Source organism: Peromyscus eremicus, chromosome 6 (assembly GCF_949786415.1).
Source record: "Peromyscus eremicus chromosome 6, PerEre_H2_v1, whole genome shotgun sequence".
Taxonomy (NCBI): domain Eukaryota; kingdom Metazoa; phylum Chordata; class Mammalia; order Rodentia; family Cricetidae; genus Peromyscus; species Peromyscus eremicus.
In genome coordinates this window covers 124,730,670-124,751,409 of record NC_081421.1, presented here as the reverse complement: position 1 = coordinate 124,751,409, position 20,740 = coordinate 124,730,670, and the positions used below count along the sequence as shown (strand labels likewise).

Genomic DNA, 20,740 nt, shown 5'->3' with positions numbered 1-20,740 from the left:
GTAAAGCCTAATCTCAGGCTTAATAGTATGTAATTCGTGGGTCAACCTTTTCTAAAAGTATCAATATGTCAAGTACAATATGACATTCAAATTATAATAAAATCTTCGAGTGATGTGAATCAACAGTACACAACAAGAATTCTATGAAGTTGGAAAAAGAAATCCTTCAAATTTCCCGTCTCTCAAATATTAGTGGGTTAACATTTACAGGTTTTTAAAGTATTTTTATTATTTTGTATGCATGTATACATGTGTTTGTCATAATGCACACGGGGAGGTCAGAGGACAACTTGCAAGGGGAGGGAGAGAAGGGGAGGGGAGAAGTTCTGAAGTAGTCGTACAGTGATGAGATGTGAATGATCCCTGGTACAGAGAGGAAATTAGAAAACAAAGTGCACACTGACAGCACTCACCATTTAGAAAGTCTTCAGCAAAGACATGTTCTCATACCCTCTTCACAAGCCCCAGCCCAGGCTTTACATTTCCAAACAAATCAGAAAACTCCCTGCTCTAAGCATTCCAGTTTCCCATGTTTCAAAACTCCTGATCCAGAAGTTAGTTATTCCCTGAAGATCATAGAGCCAAATTTATAGAACATTTTTAAGGCATTTTGTGGCAGGCTACACATGAACATAAATTAAAAATGGATCTTTAAAGGCACTTTTGGTGAGTTGAACAGTTTCTTATTTGAAATCTTGAAGAAACAAATAAACTTCAATTATCTAGAACTAGATTCATGTCATAGACTATTTGGAAATGGCCTAGAATATTCTATATGGAAGAGTGAGAACACATTTGAGTTTTATCTATGAGTATCAGCTCACTGGTGTTCTCTCCCATTCCCTTGCATAATTTTGAAAGAACTGCATCTTAACATTCATTTATATATTCATTAAACACTTTTCTACATAAGAAAGTATGATGGTCCTTAAATTCAAAAAGCTGATAGTTTGATTTCTACTTAAATGTAGATACACCATCAGTGAACACCAGGACAGGGACAGATGGTACACTGTCAGTGAACACCAGGACAGGAGTAGATGATACACTGTCAGTGAACACCAGGACAGGAGTAGATGATACACTGTCAGTGAACACCAGGACAGGAGTAGATGATACACTGTCAGTGAACATCAGGACAGGAGTAGATGATACACCATCAGAACACCAGGACAGGAATAGATGATACACTGTCAGTGAATACCAGGACAGAAATAGATGATACACCATCAGTGAACACCAGGACAGAAATAGATGATACACCATCAGAACACCAGGACAGGAGTAGATGATACACTGTCAGTGAACACCAGGACAGGAGTAGATGATACACCATCAGAACACCAGGACAGGAATAGATGATACACTGTCAGTGAACACCAGGACAGAAATAGATGATACACCATCAGTGAACACCAGGACAGAAATAGATGATACACCATCAGAACACCAGGACAGGAGTAGATGATACACTGTCAGTGAACACTAGGACAGAAATAGATGATACACCATCAGAACACCAGGACAGGAGTAGATGATACACTGTCAGTGAACACCAGGACAGGAATAGATGATACACCATCAGTGAACACCAGGTTGGAAGAACAATGAGTGATACACAAAAGCCAATTAGACGCCACTCGTAAATGGAGATGATTCAGCATTGCTTTATTTTGTCCATTTTTTTTTCTTAGAATTCAAGTTATGGTCATATATCTAACCTGTAGACTAACTCTCTGAGAATTTATAGCATATGTGGTAGCTTGAAAGAGAATGGTTCCCATAGGGCTCATATGTTTGGACACTTGGTCCCCAGTTTGTAGAACTGATTGAAAAATCCAGGATATAGGAAGATAAGGCCTGATAAGGCTTATGAGGCCAAGAGATGAGCCAACCTGGAGTCTGCCTAAGGGCCTAGCAACAGGCGCTGTTAGAGGTCCCAGCCAATGAGGGACAACCACTCAAAGGAACGGCGTCCAGAGTTCCTGATCTTGCAGAGTAGGCCTGAGAGCCTAGCAACAGGCGCTGTCAGAGGTCCTGATTGTGCCCAGCCAATGAGGGATGACCACACAATGTCACTGGATCAGGACACAGCCTGGGTGCTGGGAGGAGGGTATATAAGGCCTTCCCCGTTACTGAATAAAGGGGTCTGCTGTTCGCCTTTCACCTGACTCTGGGTGTCCGTGTCACTGACTCCACCTTCTCACACCCTCCCCCGAGGGAGCCATTCAGACCTAGCAACATCAGGTGGTATGGTGTGTTGCAGGATGTGTTTTCACTAGGAGTAGGCTTTGAGGTTACAAAAACACTTGTCCATTCCCAGTGTGCAGTGAACTCTCAGCTGTGGCTCCAGCCAGCATGCCTGTTACTTGAAGCATGCCTCCATCCTGCTCTGCCATGATGGAACACTAAAACACTGACTGATTCCTAGTCAGGCTTTGGTTCCCTTCCAGAAGTGTGGCTGAGAAGCTAAGAGCTTTGAGGTGTGTATAAGGAATTATGGAAGCAGAGAGAAACTGCTTAGCTTAAAGGCAGGGGGCACAGACTGGAACGAGGGAAAGTTGTACAGGGGAAGTGATGTTTTTACTGAGTCTTGAAGGATAAGTGGGAATTTTCAGCATTATAAAAACAAACATCATGGGAATTAGAAGCATAAAGGAATTGATTGTCAAAATTAAAGTGAATGCAGGGGATGGGAGAAAGCAAAGGATGGGTCGGATCCAAACTTTGCAGGGTTTGCTGTGGAATGCTGGCTTTCTTTCCTGTGCAGCCTACAGCAAGTTGTTCTGGGATTTGGGGGCTATAAAATGAGCAGCTTCGACTTTTGGGAGTGCCGTGTCTACAGCAGGGTGAAAAGGACGAGAGATCTAAGTCTACAGTGAGGAGATCAGGTGGTGGAAGGGAATTCTAATTACTCTACAAGTGATGAATGCCGAATAAAATCTGCGGAGTAGCAAGAGAAAAAGGTAAAGACTTGAGGCCAGTCACATGAGTGACTTAAGCAGATAAGCAAAGGCCAGGAAAGAGGATAGGGCAGGAGAAGATGGACTAAAGGACTCTCAACCTCAACAAGCAGATGAATGAGATGCAGTTTATAAAATCATCTCCATGGGAAATTATTTATTACCAATGATCAGATGGCAACCTCCAAAACAATAAAGAAACAGGAATTGAATTACGACAGTAGTATGTCCAAGTCTAGATAATAACTCTGTAAATTAAAGTTTATAATTTTTGCACTAATTTAATATCTGGGAATTTAGTCTCATCCAACATTTATTTGTTTGTAAGTCATCTTGTTGCAAACAAGACTTGAAGTCATTTATGAAATGCATATAGCCACAGAGAGCTGTTAGGTGTCTAGTTTTCCCCCCAATGTAGACCAGCTCCACACTCTTATCTCACAGTCCATGGGCAGAGTCAGATGGGAAGGCAGCTTTAAAAAAGACATCCCTATGCAATGACTTGGGTGTGAAGACCAGTGACAAACAGAAGTCTGATCCTAAAAAGTCCAAACATTTGACATCTTGGACTCAAATGCAGACAGCAACTGTCACTCAAGCAAAATAGCCCGAGGACAAACACGGTCTCTGCTCCAGTCATGGGCCTGAAGTACAGTGGCTCCTCAGATAACCTGCAAATTGTGGACACAGCACCCCACATAGAAGAGGGCTGATGAACCCTGTTTGCAGCATGTTTTCAGCATCAGTTCTGGTTCCCGTAGCTGATGAATATGATCCTATGCTTCCCACTTGACATGAGAAGACAGTGAAGCACCAAAGAGAGAGGAAGTAAAAGGCTGGGAATGGAGGGGAGAGAAGCGCAAATCCAACACAAAGACTACGGCTTTCAAAGGGACCATGGAGATGGTCAGCAAGACAGGAGAGGAGAGGCAGAGTGGGGCTGCCATCACGCCATCTGCTCCTGTGGAGAAAGACAGGGACTTAAACCAGGATGGTCCTCATGACGAGACTCAAGACCTCAAGCACAGTCCTGCAAGGTGGCTGTCCCTCCCTGGGTTCTGAGGAACGAGACAGACAGATCTCCAACTGCCCAGTCTATTCTCCTTGGTACCATGGGATGCATCCAAGCATCTGATTCAAATCCATTCACTGGGCAAGTGTCCTACAACAGTCATTCTACTGTAGAACCCAGCTGGGGCCAAGGAAGAGTGGGAGACACGGCGAATAGGAAAGTGTGAGATGCTAGAGCTTGCCCATCTCCATGATGATGAAGCAGTACAAACACTTTTAGAATCTGAAAGAGTCCAACCAGCTGTTGACAATCCAGCTGAAAGCTATTTCATGAACAGGTAGTAAAAGCTTATTTCTACAATTTGAGCACATTCAGGGTCTTGAATCTGATGGAATAAGTTTTATTTTAAGAACTACAGACATCTCCAATGATGCTTAAATGAGCTATGAACTGATCAAAGACGAGAAAAGCATCTACTTCACGGTTATTAGAGACAGGAATTCTTGAAGGCACATCTAAGATATATATTGATTGATCTTTTACTCTGTGGTGTTTTAATTTAGTATAACAGTCTTTCACAGCATACATATAATTTAGCTAAACAACTTATCTGAAGGGAGACAATGAAAAGAAAGAATCAGGTTATGAAATCAAAATGAATCCGTAAGTGCTTGTTATTGGTGACAGTACTAAGAGGTGAACTCATAAAGTTCTGAGTTTCCTGTCTGTCCACCCACAGTGGGGGACAGCATGGAGTCACGATGCCCATTGCTGGCTAGACATTCCAGGGAAACTTCTCTGCCAGGTCCTCAAAAATGCAGACTTTGGTAAAATAGCAACTAATATCCTCAAACTTGACACACCCTCAGTCTCTAGCAGCTGACTCATGTCAGGGGAGGAGCTAGCTCAAAGGCTGACTCTAGTGAGGTGTTAGCCCATTTCAGCAATGAAAGCATTGCATCTTTTCTGAGGGCTACACTAACAATAACCCAGGAACACATCTCACCACCTTCCCATTCCCAGGGGTCTTCCCGATGATTCCTGAAGGAGACCCCCTATCAACAGTACCAGTTACCAAGATCCTCCACTCCTTATATGCAGCTTCAACTCGTAGGAGCACAAGTTGGAAGGCAGAATCTCACCGATCCTCACCAGCTGAGGCTAAGTCTGGACTCAGCAAAAGTCCAAAGGTCTGAAAGATACTCCAGTACTTCAGAATCTAAGCAATTACCTATTATACTTTCCCAAAACTTTGCTTTAATAAATGACTCTTCTATGAGTTCACTTATACCGTGATGGTGCCTAAAACTTGATCATGGTTTATCCTTCCTGCCAAGTTTGGTAACTGTCTTAGCCCACATAAGCTGACATAATCTACCAGTTAGTCTCTTTATCGTGCCTAAGGTAGAGTAACTCAAAATCATAGTGATAATTTACCCGGGTTATAAAAAAAGAGAACAACAGATTAGAAGTAGAACAGATTGGCCTTCCTGGTGTTTCTATAGACTACTAAAACAAGTCCGTGTCTGCAAAGCATGACAGTTATTCAGTAAAATTTCCAGAAAGTTTGAAAAAGTAATATATAAACTTTCTTGGTGGTTAAAGACAGGGCTGAGTTCCAAAAGCAATTTTTGATGGTTTCAAGTCCATCATACTCAGGCAGCCACAATGGTCCTGGACACATCTATTTATTATCGGCATTTTTAACAACATAATGGTCCTCCTTTGCCACCAAAGCTCTTCCACGGAAGGTGATGTCTGGAAAGTCAGTGCCATGGCCTTTGGGAAAGGCTGTGATGGCATACTTGTGCAAACAAGAATTAAGAGAATGGGAACAGCAAGGGTAAAGAAAAATGGGCTCGATTCAGTGAAGGATGCTGTCAACACTGGAATTATTGAAGTATATGTGCCCAGCAAGCAGCTTCTTTTTAAATTCTATATTTTTTATACTTTTTAACTTATATGTACAAAATATGTAAAGTCATCAGCTAAATTTGCTGTGGGATGTATGGCAAATGTGTTGCTAATTAATCAATAAAACACTGATTGGCCGTTGGCTAGGCAGGAAGTATAGGCGGGGCAAGGAAGAGAATAAAGCTGGGAAGTGGAAGGCTGAGTCAGAGAGACACTGCCAGCCGCCACCATGACAAGCTGCATGTGAAGATCCTGGTAAGCCACGAGCCATGTGGCAAGGGATAGATTTATAGAAATGAATTAATTTAAACTGTAAGAACAATTAGCAAGAAGCCTGCCACGGCCATACAGTTTGTAACCAATATAAGTCTCTGTGTTTACTTGGTCGGGTCTGAGTGGCTGTGGGACTGGCAGGTGAGAGAGATTTGCCCTGACTGTGGGTCAAGCAGGAAAACTCAAGCTACAAATGGCGTCCAACGTGGTGGCAAGAGTTTCCACCTAAAACCTGAGAAAAAAAGATTCTAAAACGGAGCTAAAAACAGTTCCTAATTGTCTCTCTCAAATGAGCGGCAGCTGCGGGTTTGAGCTACTGGTGGGTTTCTAGCGTGCATGCTCGACCTGCAGTATGGCGGGAATGAGGCCTCTGCAAGTGGCACATTAAGCTGCATGGTGGATTTAGCCTTTGCAGGTACAAAACAAAAAAAGAGGTTTCTGGACTACACGCTGCTTGGATAAAAGCATAGACCCACGATAGCTCCCAGAGCTAGTGGTAAACGTAGCCATGTTGGGAAGCTGAGGTGGGCGGAGCCAGCAGCCACAGCTGTTGCAGTTTAAGGCAAGAGATTCACAATAAGACAGATTCAGATGTAATAGTTTACAATGTGTGTAAAAGATACGTAGGCTTGAAAGAGACAAAAAAGGTGATATATAGAGTTATAGAAACAAATACATAGTTTTAAAATATAAAGTCATTAAAGAGACAGTAAAGGTAGTATAAAAATAAGCCATGTAAAAATGGATATTACACAGAGAATCTGGATTATGTTGTCTTTGGGACTTTTAACTGCAGAAAAACATTTGATCATAAAAGATGTTGAGTTAAATCAAAATGTATATTTTAAAGGTACCTTGACTTCAAAATTTGGATATAAGGATATGTTACTTTGGAAAGGAGTCTCTGCTTTTGTTCCCACAGAAAGCCAAAGGCTATGGAATTGTTCCAGATTAAGATACATCAGGTTTGACCAGCCAAGACCCCCTGAAGGTCTCCGATGACACCATGGCCCAGATGATCCAACATCCAGAATGGTTTGAAGGCATCTGGCTCAGACGATACAGCCTCATGGACTATTCCATAATTCTAAAATTTTCTTTGTTTCCCCATAAGATACAGCGCCCCCTTCCAGCAGGAAGTAGTAAGAGAAGCTACGCCCAAATTCCCAAATTATATGTAATTTTACTTTGTTAAGGTTAAAACCTTCCTTTTTGAAAAAAAAAAAAGGGGGGGGGAAGTGCTGTGGGATGTATGGCAAATGTGTTGCTAATTAATCAATAAAACACTGATTGGCCGTTGGCTAGGCAGGAAGTATAGGCGGGGCAAGGAAGAGAATAAAGCTGGGAAGTGGAAGGCTGAGTCAGAGAGACACTGCCAGCCGCCACCATGACAAGCTGCATGTGAAGATCCTGGTAAGCCACGAGCCATGTGGCAAGGGATAGATTTATGGAAATGAATTAATTTAAACTGTAAGAACAATTAGCAAGAAGCCTGCCATGGCCATACAGTTTGTAACCAATATAAGTCTCTGTGTTTACTTGGTCGGGTCTGAGTGGCTGTGGGACTGGCAGGTGAGAGAGATTTGCCCTGACTGTGGGTCAAGCAGGAAAACTCAAGCTACATAAATTTAAGATAATTTGAACATTTTTGAAAAGCAACATGAAAAATGTTTCATAAGATATTAATGGAACATCAGTTTTAAAAATAGTATTTTGGCTTTAGACTTGAACACTAAAACACAATTCAGTGTACAACAAAATTTACATCCAGGGCTCCTTCAAGTTTTTGAAATGAACAAGTATGTGTGAGAGCTGAAGCAGCTTGTCCTGGCACACCCACAGTCAGGAACAGAGGAAGAACAATGCATGTGTGCCTGCTGACTTGCTTACTGTGCTCAGCTTGATTTTGTCACTCATACCATTCAGAACCCCTGCCTAGGGACTGGCACTGCCCACAGTGGGCCAAATCTCCATACATTAGTTAACTTAATTAAGACAATCCCCCACAGGCCAACCCTCATTGAGACTCTCTCCCCAGATGAGTCTAGGTTGTGTCAAGTTGACAATGAAAGCCAAACATCACACCTGGCTTTTCTCTCGAGGGCTTTCCATGGTGTGGACACTACGCACCCTGCTGACACCCCAGCTTGCCCTCTGGCATCTTCCTCAGCAGTGATCCTGGTTGTTCTCCTTTGCTCTCATCCACACCTTTCAATGTTAATCACAATCTGCTTGTTACTGATCTGCCCTCCCTATCTGGCTTGCAAACTTCACAAAGTTCTTTGTGTTGTTCTCTGGGACATCTGAAGTATAATTAGAACAGTGCCTAGCACAGAGGAAAAGACCAGCTAGTTTTTGTGAGTGAGTGAAATAAAATAGACACATATCTGACCCAAATATCTTAGCATGGTAGAAGAGATGGCCATTTTTCTTTCCTTTTCTTTTCTTTATCCTCTGTCTTGGTTTCTTTACTTTTCAAAAGTCATTATGTAGCCCAGGCTAGCTTTAAACTCACTAGAGATCCTAGGCTGGCCTCAACTGCCAGAATTCTTCTACATCAGCCTCCCAAATAGTAGAATTATAGATACATATCACCACACCCAGCTCTCCGGGTTTCCTAGTCAAACATCAAAGGACTAGCTGGGATGGGAGAGAAAGGGCTTCTTTTGTAGAACGATGTGGCTAAATATGATTGGAGAGGTTTTATTAACAGATTTTAGGGGGTTCTTCTAGGATTTTTTAATTGACAAATAAACTATATACATATATAGCATTTTTTTCACAGATAGATATATTGTGGAATGGCCAAGTCAGACTATAATATAAGTATTACTTCACAAACCTGGTCTATTTTATGGTAAGAATTGAAGGTTTTGAGATGTAAGGTGATTATCTGTAGGTTGGCTGTGATGTGAGGCTGTAGGCCTTGTGTGTTCTCTCTATTACTCTGGTTTATAAGGGGCTGTGGTGTGGGGCTGTAGGCCTTGTGAGTTCTCTCTATTACTCTGGTTTATAAGGGGCTGTGGTGTGGGGCTGTAGGCCTTGTGAGTTCTCTCTATTACTCTAGATTTTAGCTTGGTTGCACTTCTAAACAAGCTTCTAAACTAGAAGAAGCTGAAGATCGGGAACAAGATTCCCCAGCAAAGGAGGAGGAGAAACCAGCTGCTAAAAGAAACTTGGATTTCAGATTTAATTCAGATTTAAGCAAAATTCACTAATTAGAAAAGAGAGCTAAGATTCAAAGCCAACAGAGCGCTAATGAAGACTGTGAATTAAAGACTTCCTTTTTTTCTTTCTTTGGAGCCCAGAAGGAGCAGATGAGATGCCGGGGACTCTTAAAGACATGGTACAAATAAGCACATTAATACCACTACATTGCAGGACCTTCTTAATTTTCTTTCACATACATAATACCTCCCCCAATATTTATACACCAGCAAAGGAAGAGGGCTCCCTAGCTCCCAAAAGAGAGAAATTCATAAACTGTAGCTATATGCATATTCATTATCTAATATTATGTAACAAATTAACACAAAATTCAGTGGCTTAAGACAAAAGCAATCATCTATTATCTCTTACCATTTCTAGGATTCTAGAATCCAACAATATAGCTTGAGTGGTCCCAGGTCAAGGTTAACTATGAAATTCATTCAGCAGTTAGTGGAGACGCAGATGTTAGAAAGCTTGGCAGAGGTGCAGAACCCCTTTCTACAGTGGGCCGCTCGTGTACTTGGCACACTGGTGCTGGCTCTTAAGAGGAGACCTCAGTTCCGTCCCATGATGGCCTCTACAGCGAGTGCTCATGAGATTTCACAATACAGAAGCTTGCTTCTCACAAATGCGCACAGTGTGTGATGGCAGAAGACACAGGAGCCTGAAGCAGCAGTGTATACAACTCCGCCTTCAGCTGTGTCCTTGTTTAGCCCAGACTCCATAAGGGAGAACACACGGGTGCATTCACCACCCCGGTAAGCCTAAAACACTGAGGTGCTTGATGACTTGCTATTGTGATGCTTAAATGACTTAAATATGGACACCAAAATAGCATCAAAACTCTTGCGGGTGGATTCAGATACCCGTATATGCATGGATGCATACATAGTGAAGTGTGGCTATGACTTTACATGTGTACACGTAGGCCTATACACACGTGTGTGTCTGTATTCCTTGACTTGTATAGAATACACACTTTCAAGTGATAAACTTAAGCAAACCCCTTGCAGACCGAGGTTGTCCATCTACAGCCTTCTGACTCACCTTCCACAGTGCCGTTCCTCAGTAACTCAACTGTGAACAAACACACTGTGACACTCACCACTATGAAAATAAAATGATGTCACAATGCTTTGTGTTACAGTGTCACCAAGGGCCAGCCTCCTCTCTTGGTGACATAATGCTTGAGAGTCTATCAGCCTCACAAGTGTCCAAAGAGCCACTCTGAGGTCAGAGAAAAAGTGGGAGGAGATATTTACCTCCTTAGCGTTAAGCTCTGGAACTTCAAAATTTATTTTTCATTAACAATCATTAACCAAGAAGCAGAGAGTATGAAGGTAGGAGTAGATAGATGTGTGAGGGCTTTAAAATAATCATTATTTATATCATCCCTAAATATCTTCTAATCAGAAAGGCTTACTATGGAGAGAAGCATCCAGGATGGCCCTCTCTCCCCTCGTAGCATTTCCACAGTTATCCCACCCCATGATAATGGTAGTCATTCATACTCCATGCTATTCGCATGTGAGGTCTGTGATCTGTAGGTACAACCTAGTCACGAGTCACTTGCTCTTTTAAAAGTCTATGTGCTTTTATGTGGCAATGCTGCATGATCAGCCAAGAGCACGGCTACCCTGACTGGCCCACCCTCCGCGCTTAAATGACAGGATTTCTTTTGCAGCATGCTCACACCAGGCTCCCGAGGCTCTTGGCAAAATCACGAATTGTCTGGTGTCTAAGCGGCTTTCCATGCCCTCTCTCCCAACATTTCTCCCCTTTCTTGGGCTTCTTTCGTTGCCTAGGAGACATAAGCTGCCTTCTGAATTCCACTAGTGCGCAGTCACATTCCAGACCCTCCTTCAGAACCCATTCTCCCATGACAGTTTCCTGAGACTAACTTAGTTTGAGAGATGCTCTCCGGAGGCCAGCCTAATCTAATCATATCCTCTCCACTGAAATGCTACCTCGGGACCTGCCGGATGGCTCGGCCAGTAAAGGCCTCTCAGCCCAAGTCTGTGTTGCTAAGTTATGTGTCTGTGGCCCATATGGTGAAAGGAAAAACCAACTTCCAGAAGTTGTCTTCTGACCACATATGCCATGGCAGGCGCACACACGCATGCGAGTGCACGTACATGCAACACACACACACACACACACACACACACACACACACACACCACTTTTAAAAAATTAAAAGTAGTGACTTTTAAAAAATTGTTGACTTGGTCCTTGTTCTCTATAGAATGAAACACCATATTTCAACCACAAATACTGTAACTATTTTTGGTGCACTCTAAAAGGGAGTAGTAAGTATAACTAAACTCTTAGAAAAGTGAGGTCTGAGCCAGGTGTAGTGGAGCATGCCTTTAATTCCAGTACTTAGGAGGCAGAAGCAGATGGATCTCTATGAGTTCAAGCCCAGCCTGGTCTACATGGTGAGTTCTAGGATAGCCAGCATACATAATAAGACCCTGTCTTGAGCAAACCAACCCATCCCCACCAAAAAAAAAAAAAAAAAGAAGAATAAGGAGGAGGAGGAGGAGGAGGAGGAGGAAGAGGAGGAGGAGTCTGTCTGAGTACACATATAATCTCAGCATTTGGGAAGCGGAAGCGGGAAGACTGCCGCTCAAGACCGAGCTCTATAGTGAACTAAAGGCCAGCCTGGCCTGTGTAGGCAGACCCAGTCTCAGTACACCAAAAGCAAACAAAGCAGCCTGGGCACACTGCTCAGTAGTGTAGAACACCTGCTTGGTGTGTATGAAACCACGGGTTCAGTCCTCTGTACAAGAAGAAGAAAAGGCAGGAGGTCAAAGTGAGGTCTTTCGAGACTCTGCCTAGGGAGGTGATGTTGGGGAACTTACCCACCTCCCTGGAATCAAACTTCCTTCCTTTCTTTTCCTTTTCTTTTTATTTTAGAGAAGGTTTCATGTGGTGATATTCTATTCCCCAATATATTGTGCACCCTAATAAACTCATCTGGGGTCAGAGAACAGAACAGCCACTAGACAGACATAGAGGCCAGAAAATAGTGGCACACATGCCTTTAATCCTATCACTTGGGAGGCAGAGATCCATCCGGATCTCTGTGAGTTCAAAGCCACACTGGAAACAGCCAGGCATGGTGACTCATGCCTTTAATCCCAGGAAGTGATGGCAAGAAGCAGAAAGGTGTATATAAGGCGTGAGGACCAGGAACTAGAATCTTGTTAAGCTTTTAGGCTTTTAGCAGCAGTTCATCTGAGATCCATTCGGATGAGGACACAGAGGCTTCCAGTCTGAGGAAACAAGATCAGCTGAGCAATTGGCGGGGTGAGGTGGCTGTGGCTTGTTCTGTTTCTCTGATCTTTCAGCATTCACCCCAATACCTGGCTCCAGGTTTGTTTTTATTAATAAGACCTTTAGAAAATCATCTACAGTCTCACTCTGTAGTCTAAGTTATTCTGGAACCCACGTTGTGGATCAGTCTGGCCTCCGACTAATTGCAATCCTCCTGAGGCAGAGTTAGGGTTAGGCAATGGTTTAAGAACCTGAACTTGCCAGGTGGTGGTGATACTCACCTTTAATCCAAGCACTCAGGAGGCAGAGGCAGGTGGATCTCTGTGAGTTCAAGGCCAACCTGGTCTACAGAGCTAGTTCCAGGACAGCCTGGGCAACACAGAGAAACCCTGCTGTGGGATGTATGGCAAATGTGTTGCTGATTAATCAATAAAACACTGATTGGCCATTGGCTAGGCAGGAAGTATAGGCGGGGCAAGGAGGAGAATAAAGCTGGGAAGTGGAAGGCTGAGTGAGAGAGACACTGCCAGCTGCCACGATGACAAACAGCATGTGAAGATCCTGGTAAGCCACGAGCCATGTGGCAAGGGATAGATTTATGGAAATGGATTAATTTAAGCTATAAGAATAGTTAGCAAGAAGCCTGCCACGGCCATACAGTTTGTAACCAATATAAGTCTCTGTGTTTACTTGGTCGGGTCTGAGGCTGTGGGACTGGCAGGTGATAGAGATTTGTCCTGACTGTGGGCCAGGCAGGAAAACTCTAGCAACAAAACCCTGTCTTGAAAAACAAAAAACAAACAAACAAACAAAAGACCTGAGCTCTACTGGGTTTGGGCAGTTGTCAGCCTAGAACTCTCACCTCCATGTGCTATGCATATACACATACCCCTCTCCAAGCAGTGTGCACATCAGCCTGTTATAGCCTAGCACCCACGCACTGAGCTATATGACATCCGTCTCCAACCAATGGACTGTTTCTCCTCTTCAATCACCGTCAAATGTGGGTAGCTTTCATTCAGTCACACTCCAGTTATCATGGGGGCGGGGCTCACCCAGCCTGGATGCACAATAAGGAAAATCATACCCTCTAAGTGAACTTCTGTGAGAATTCCCCATTTACCATCTTACACCTCTGTATAACCAGGCTTGTATATGATTAAAACCAGATGCTCTATAGAAAGGAACATGTGCAGTATGGAAAAGGTTGTATAAGTTAAATCTGTCAATCAAACTAAAGAACTATGCATGGTGTGTTTCTTAGCAACAACAACTCCTTCCTCCTAAGACCTGGAGTCCTTGAGTACTGTCACTCACGTGCCCACTGTCACTCTTGACAATGTTTTTCATTCTGTAATCACCTTGCTTTTGAATTAAGTTTCCTTACTGCATTGTAATCTGTGTATGCCTTTATTTCGCTTCCTTGAATTAGAGCTAAGAACCTGGAAACATGGGGCATACCCTCTGACACCATAACATCCCTCCCAGCTTCCCAGTGCTGGGACTACAGGCCTGCAACACCACACTTGGCTTCCTAACATCTTTAGAACTGTAATGTAGACAGAAACATCAAGTGAACAGCCAATGGCTTCTCACTTCACTTAAAATCTTGTTCTTTATAATAAAAAAGATCTGGGCTCTCTCCACATGTCTCTACCTCACACGCTTCCTCCAGGCACACTGGCCTCCCGTCTGTCCTTGAACCTGCTGAGCTACTGCTCCATTCCTTCCTGAGAGTACACGGGCTGTGTTCCAGTTCTTAGCATACAAATCGCTCTTCATCACTCCCTTCCCAATGTAAGTATTGTTTCCCAACAACCAAAAGTGACCTCACAGTCACTTTAAAGTACACTGCCTTGCTTAATTTCTTCGTGGTGGTATCCATCACTATATGAAGTTTTCTGATTCACATATTACCTGCCCCTTCCAGGATCCCCTCTCGGACTCTTAAGGCTTACCATGGTCATGGCTGTATCCCCAATGTTTTTCACAAACCCTGGCACACAGTCAGTGCTCAGTCCATATGAGCGGATAAACAGATAACCCCAAGCTTTGACCTGAGCTTTGAACCTCGGTGACTCAGAAAGAATCGTCTTACTTTCTTCTTGTTGCTGTGATAAAATGCCTGACCAAAGGCAGCTTAAGGAAGAATGAGTTTATCTGGGCTTAGGGGGAGGCAGGACAGCAGACATCATGGGAAGCTGAGACACAACACCTTCAACAGCAAGCAAGAAGCAGAGAGAACAAACTAGAAGTGAGGAGAGGCTGAGGAGAGGCGGTAACTCTCAAAGCCTGCCCCCCAGTGAAGTACTTTCTCTAGCAAGGCTGTACCTCCTAAATGCTCCGTAAGCTCCTTAAATGGTGCCATCAACTTGGAACCAAGTGCTCAATTCAGAGTTCAAAGCACACGGAGGTCTTGATTGATCTTACAGTGAAAAAGGGTTAACATCACCATAGCCAATTCAACTGTCTTGTGTTTATAAGACATCGATCCTGGATTCATTGAAAATTCCATTTGCCTTTTTGAAAGGCTGTTCTTTGGATGAGAGATTAAAAATGAGTGCAGTGTTCTCCTGGGAGAGACCGCTGATGGCCTGACTCTTCTGTCCATGTGAATTTCCCTCTGCCCTGTTTCGAAGTCATGAAGATGGGGTGTCTCTATTGCTCCAGAACCCAGTGAGTACCCATCACAAGCTCCAGCATGGCTTCCCCCCTCAGGCAGAGAGCAGTAAGCAGAGGGACAGCTCCTGCAGAGGGTGTCAGCACAGCAGTGGGATAGTTACTGCTGAGGTATAGTTATTATCCAAGAAAGCACACCCCAGTGGCCTGCCCCCCCCCCAAAGCTTAGAAGTTTCCATTTCTACCAGGTGAATAATGTGGTTGGTCTAACATCAGCTCGGCAAGCCTGCAGCCATGGGCTTTTGTTCAAGTCTTCCCTTGAAAGCCAAAACTGAAGCCTGGCATGGCTCATGCCTGTTGTCTCAATAGCTGGAAGGCTGAGACAGGAGGATTGCTATGAGTTCACGGCTAGACTGGCTATACAGTAAGTTCCAAGCTAGCATGAACTACAGTAAGACTTTGTCTCAGAAAGCAGATATAACTTTGATGAAAGTATTTGGATGACAACATTCTAGGTTTGAGTCTGTCTGTGTATAACATGCCAAACTAAGTTTGCTGACAAGAAATGCAAAGGACTTTTAATGCGTCTTTTGTTCTAAGAAATAGCAAATGACCTGAATTTTAAAAAGAAAAGAAGTTCAGCATTAGTGGGAGAAACAGGAGTCAAGAGAGCGTGAGCCAACCCTTCCCTTTATAAGAGTTATGTGAGGAAACCGTGTCTTTAAAAAACTGTGCTGAAATTTCTTGGGTCCATGTGTCTTGAGAAGTTTGATTATTTATGCTTCTGTTAACATGTAAGTGACAAAATCCTGTTCTTCAATCATTTCATTGTCAACCAGATTTACTCTAGAAAGGGCTATTGCTTCTTGGCAGACAAAAGGGAGGGAGGAAGAGAGGGGGAGGGGGAGGGGAGGGAGGAGTAAAGGAGAAGGGGGGAGTGAAGGGGAAGGAGGGGGGAGGGGGAGGAGAGGAGAAGGGGGCACAGGAGAAGGGGTGGATAAAGGGGTAGGGAGAGGAAAAGGGAGGGGTGGAGAGGGGGCTGTGTCTTTCCACACATCCCTACCGTTAGCTCCCTGTCATTCGTTTGGCCTCATTTGTACCTTCCTGAGCCTTGGATAAGAAGATTCATTCCGAGTGTAAGACTTTCCTCAGCTAGCACGTACTGTAAAGTGAGAATCTACACTTTTCACGGCCCATTTGCAGTCTGCAAGGTCTGGGGTGGGTAGGAAATGCCTTCTTGCCAGGGAGAGAGCAACATCAGCGGTGCTGAAACTCATCCTTCTGCTTGGTTCCGTGGTGCCATATGGTTTCATAAAGTGTGGCGTGTGCACCCTGTCAATCTGAGGTTAGACAAATTCTTTGCTCTGTGGCAAGGAGAAAAAAGTGTCTTGCATAGATAAATTCTCTCCTTCCTTACCACTGGCCTCTATAGACTCGGGCTAAGCAATGATGGGTGTGGGATCTAAGGTCTCTCCTACTGTCCAGGAGTCGTAGTGTTTTAAGGAGAGTCATTCAAAGACAGTTGTTGTCGGTAGGTGGTAGTTTCAACAACTAAACACCCACAGTGTTTTGTGGTAATGTCTAAGGAGAATCTAGGATCACGATTTTTAACCCTTTCCAGTAAATCATTTGAATCTTCACAATCCAGACATCCAGACAGAGCACCTAAGTAAAGTTGTGTCCCCCTAGTGATGCCTTGGAGAGGAGCTAAACTTCTGGAAGCAAGAAGCAAGCCAAAGGCCCTTGCTCTGCTGGGGGCCGATGAATCTATGCCGTCCTAGCCCCAGATCTCATCTCAGGAGCAGCCCTCTTTTGTGCAACCCAAAGCATAAGGTGTCTCTGTCTCATAGGCTGTGGAGTCCACTGGGTTGAACTCCAACTTCGAACACCGACACTTCTTCCCGGCCACCACCCTCTGTTCCTGTCTGGGTAGGCAGTCCTCCTCACGCTGCTGGGTGCCCCGCCACGGTCCGCAGTAGGGGCTGGCCGCCGCCAGCAAGTGATCACTACCTCACTGCTGAGTCGCGCTAAGCGCACCTGTTCCCCAAGACTGATGGGCGGGCGCCACGCAGGAGGCAGCTTTCCCCGGTTCCGCCCAGGGGAAGCAGAGGTGCCTCTAGTTACCCCAGCAACAAGCTCTTCCCACAACCTCCCGCCATCCTTTCCACCCCTCAACTTTCCAAGTTTTTGGAAGCCTGTTTCCAAAGGAGCAACAGGGGGATGACCCGCTGGAGTCCCTGCCCTCCTAGACAGCAGCCCGCAAGGACCCAGCTAGTAGCAAAGCCCCTTGACAATAGGGTGGAGTTGGAAGAGAGAGAGCCAGAAAACCGTCTCCTCCCAAGAATGGGAAGGTTGAGAAAATGAATGTAGAACTTGTCACTCTGGGATGAAGGAGAGAAGGGAAAAAAGACAGATGAAGGTAGAGATGGAGGTTGAGGGCTGGAGATGGAGAGAGAGACTGACCCCAGCAACCGAGAGAAGTCGCTTCTCCCCCTCCAGACACTGCCCGGGGGGGGGGGGGGGGGAGGCAAGAAGCAACAGAAACACATTACCCAAGCCACGGTATAGGGAAGTAGTGTGGTAACAAGAGTCTCCAGGTGTCCCCAGGTTCCAAACCAGCGACAAACTCCTCCCCGAGAGTACCCAAACCGAAGGAAAACAACGTCGTGCAGAGGCGCCCCTCCCCACCCCACCTCCGCAGAAGGCAAACTCTTGTCCGCTGCCACCTGCCACTTGGCTGAGCTCAGCTGCGATCCTGCGGGCCAAAGAGATGGATGTGGACGTGGGCACGAAAGGGACTCACCCTGGATGCTGGGGGGCTTTCTCTTCCGGGCCATCCTCAGTCTGGTCCCTTCCCCCCGGCCCGCAGCGCAGAGCCTCCCGCGAGGCGCAGCCCCTGGAGCTCGGGCCGCCTGGGTTCAGGGAGCTCTTTGTGGCGGCGATGGCATGTGCCAGGCGGCGGCGGCCAGGCTGCGCGCTCGGCTCCGCTCGGCTCTGCTGCGCGGGCGCAGCCGCCCCTCCGCTGCCCGCTGCCAGCCCCCCGCACGCGTTGCGGTGGCCGCGGTGGCCCACTCTGCTGTGCGGCGCCTCTGCTGGAGGGCGCAGTGCGGGGTCCTCGGAGTGCCAGCCCAGCGCCCACCTCCCTCGATTGCGCGCCTGCCCTCCCCACGCGCCCTCCTCCCCACACGCCGAGCCCTCCGTCCCGTGGGCGCCGCTAGCCCCGGAAAGGCACCCTTGACAAGCAACAGTCGGTTGGGTCTGGGGACAGCAGAGACATTCCATTCTGCGGGATAGGAGGAAGCCAGTGAAGCAAGCCCCAGCCCGGAATTCCTGCCTCCCAAGGGCACCCTGGTCCTCAGCCAACTGAGACAGGATCTGTCCATCACCTAAAAGCAACCTGCGAGGTACTCCTGCGGGATGGCCAGCCCAACTAGCACCTGGACGATGGGCCCAGGTCTCAGCTGCTTCTAGCCCTCCAGAAGGAAGGGCTGGGAGGCTGAAGGACCCGCAGGGAGAGAGAAGTGAACGCCCACAAATAACCTGTCACCAGACCCTGACAGGTGACCTTGCTCAGGCACAGCTCTTCAGTTTGGGGGCTCAGCGTGGCTCTCTGGGGCTGCCAGGAAAGAGCTAAGACCGTTCACCTATGGGTGTTGGAGCGCTGCGGCGATTTCTTGACCGTGTATAGAAACTTCGACCCTGGGGCGCGTTCTTTCCCCCTCCGTTTTGGAGCACCCCTTGACAGTTTCCTGCTTCTGGAGCTGTCCCCTTTCGAGTACGGCTCAAAAGTGCCGATTAGGGGCAGGTGGGTATCCTGCTACTGCCCCAGACAACACAAGAAGCTAGTTTAGGGCTGATCTGAAAACGTAAAGGAGCCAGGGTTTTAAAGAATGGTAAATCGGCCTAGCAGCAGGTGTCTGAGATAGATCCAAGCACTCGGGAGGCAGAGGCAGGAGGATGGCTGTAAGTTCAGATCTACACTGTAGAGGTGGTGGTTTAACACCTGCAAACGCGTTTCCAACTCACATTTTTCTTTCCATGCTCCTGAGTACAGCTCACAACACAATCTGACTTTCTAAATATCCAGTGATTACAATTCAATACCCATAGCCAAAAGTCATCCCAGCTCTGGTGTGGCATAAAGAAAGGACACCAGAGTAAAAAACCAGTGATAAGTTCTGGCCTTGTGATGTCACAGGTCTGAGAGGCTGGGTGAGTCTTTTAATTCTTCTGGTTTTGTTTTCTGGTCCTGTCAAATGTCATGTCAAAGATTCTCTGAGATATTTAAACCAAGCATGGTGACTCAGATCTGTAATCCCAGCACTTGAAAGGCAGAGGCAGGGCCAGCCAGAACTTCATAGGAGACCCTGTCAAAAGAGAAAACAAAAACTAATAACAGACTGTGGTTGCTAATTAATCTTGGTTGTCAGTTTGACTGCATCTGTAATCAACTAAAACCCAAGCTGCTGGGCAGGCCTGTGAGGGATTTTCTTAATCAGATCATTTGAAGCAGGGAGATCTGTCCTAAATCTGGACAGCACCTTCTGCTGGCAGCCCTGACAAAAATGACATGGGAGAAGGAAGCTCTGCTTCTTGCCTGCTTGGCCTCACCCTCACTGGCAAGTCCTCTCAGTCTGTTGCTGAGACCCGTATTAGAACCAACTTCAGGATTCCAGCACAGACCAAGACCAGGTTCTCCAGGAACCCTTGGCCCTTCAGTGCCAGACCGGAACTCCTGAGCATCCAGCCTGGTGACCTGAGGAACTGCCGGATTCCTGGCCCTCTGGTATGAGACAGCCATGACGGGCTGTCTGGACTGCATCCCGTCAGCCAATCTAAGGAGCCCCGTATCTAGCAAACCGTCCTATCTTCAGTTCGGTTTCTTTAGAGAACCCTGACTTATACACAGACAGATTCTCGGTGCCACCTGCATGCTAAAGTCCTGCCTCCGGGTCTGTGGCTTTGCCTAATATGTGGAACTCTCCCTCGCTTCTTTGTGCAGCAGGAGGAGACTGTGACAGAAAGCCACAAGTGGCCAGACCGCTAAGAACACCTGACTGTGCAGAGTCCACCTCAACAGATACATCTACGGCACAGCCCTTACACCCAAGACTGAGACCATTGTGGAAGAGGGGGCTAGGAAGATCGCGAGGGGCAGAGGACCAGGACTGCAATATTGTGTCTTCTGTCTATGACAGGGAAGCTGCACCAATCTCAACAATACGGTTGTTTACACCAACGGACATGGCGACGGGGACGGGGAACTCACACGGCCCCACCCCCAGGTGAAGAGCTACAGGTGACAGTGGCTTCTTAGGTCAGCCTAAACACACGTAAGCAACACTAACTCAAAAGTTATCTTTATGGGTTTATAATGGGTGTGAGTATTGAACAGTAACAAAGCTAGATGGAGGAGGAGGATGGAATGATGCAAAGTCAGTACTCACATGAAATTCTCAAAAAATAAACA

General features: G+C 45.8%; 1 protein-coding gene across 2 annotated transcripts in view; it reads right to left on the bottom strand.

The window, feature by feature from the left end:
* The window catches only part of Slc44a5 (solute carrier family 44 member 5), a 305,530-nt gene extending 295,055 nt beyond the window's left edge, over nt 1-10,475 (bottom strand). For both annotated transcript variants that reach the window (XM_059266488.1, XM_059266489.1), the window contains exon 1: nt 10,420-10,475. The gene's annotated coding sequence lies outside the window, so the exon portion shown is untranslated. The remainder of the gene's footprint in view (nt 1-10,419) is intronic.
* Between the last annotated feature and the right edge of the window lie 10,265 nt (nt 10,476-20,740).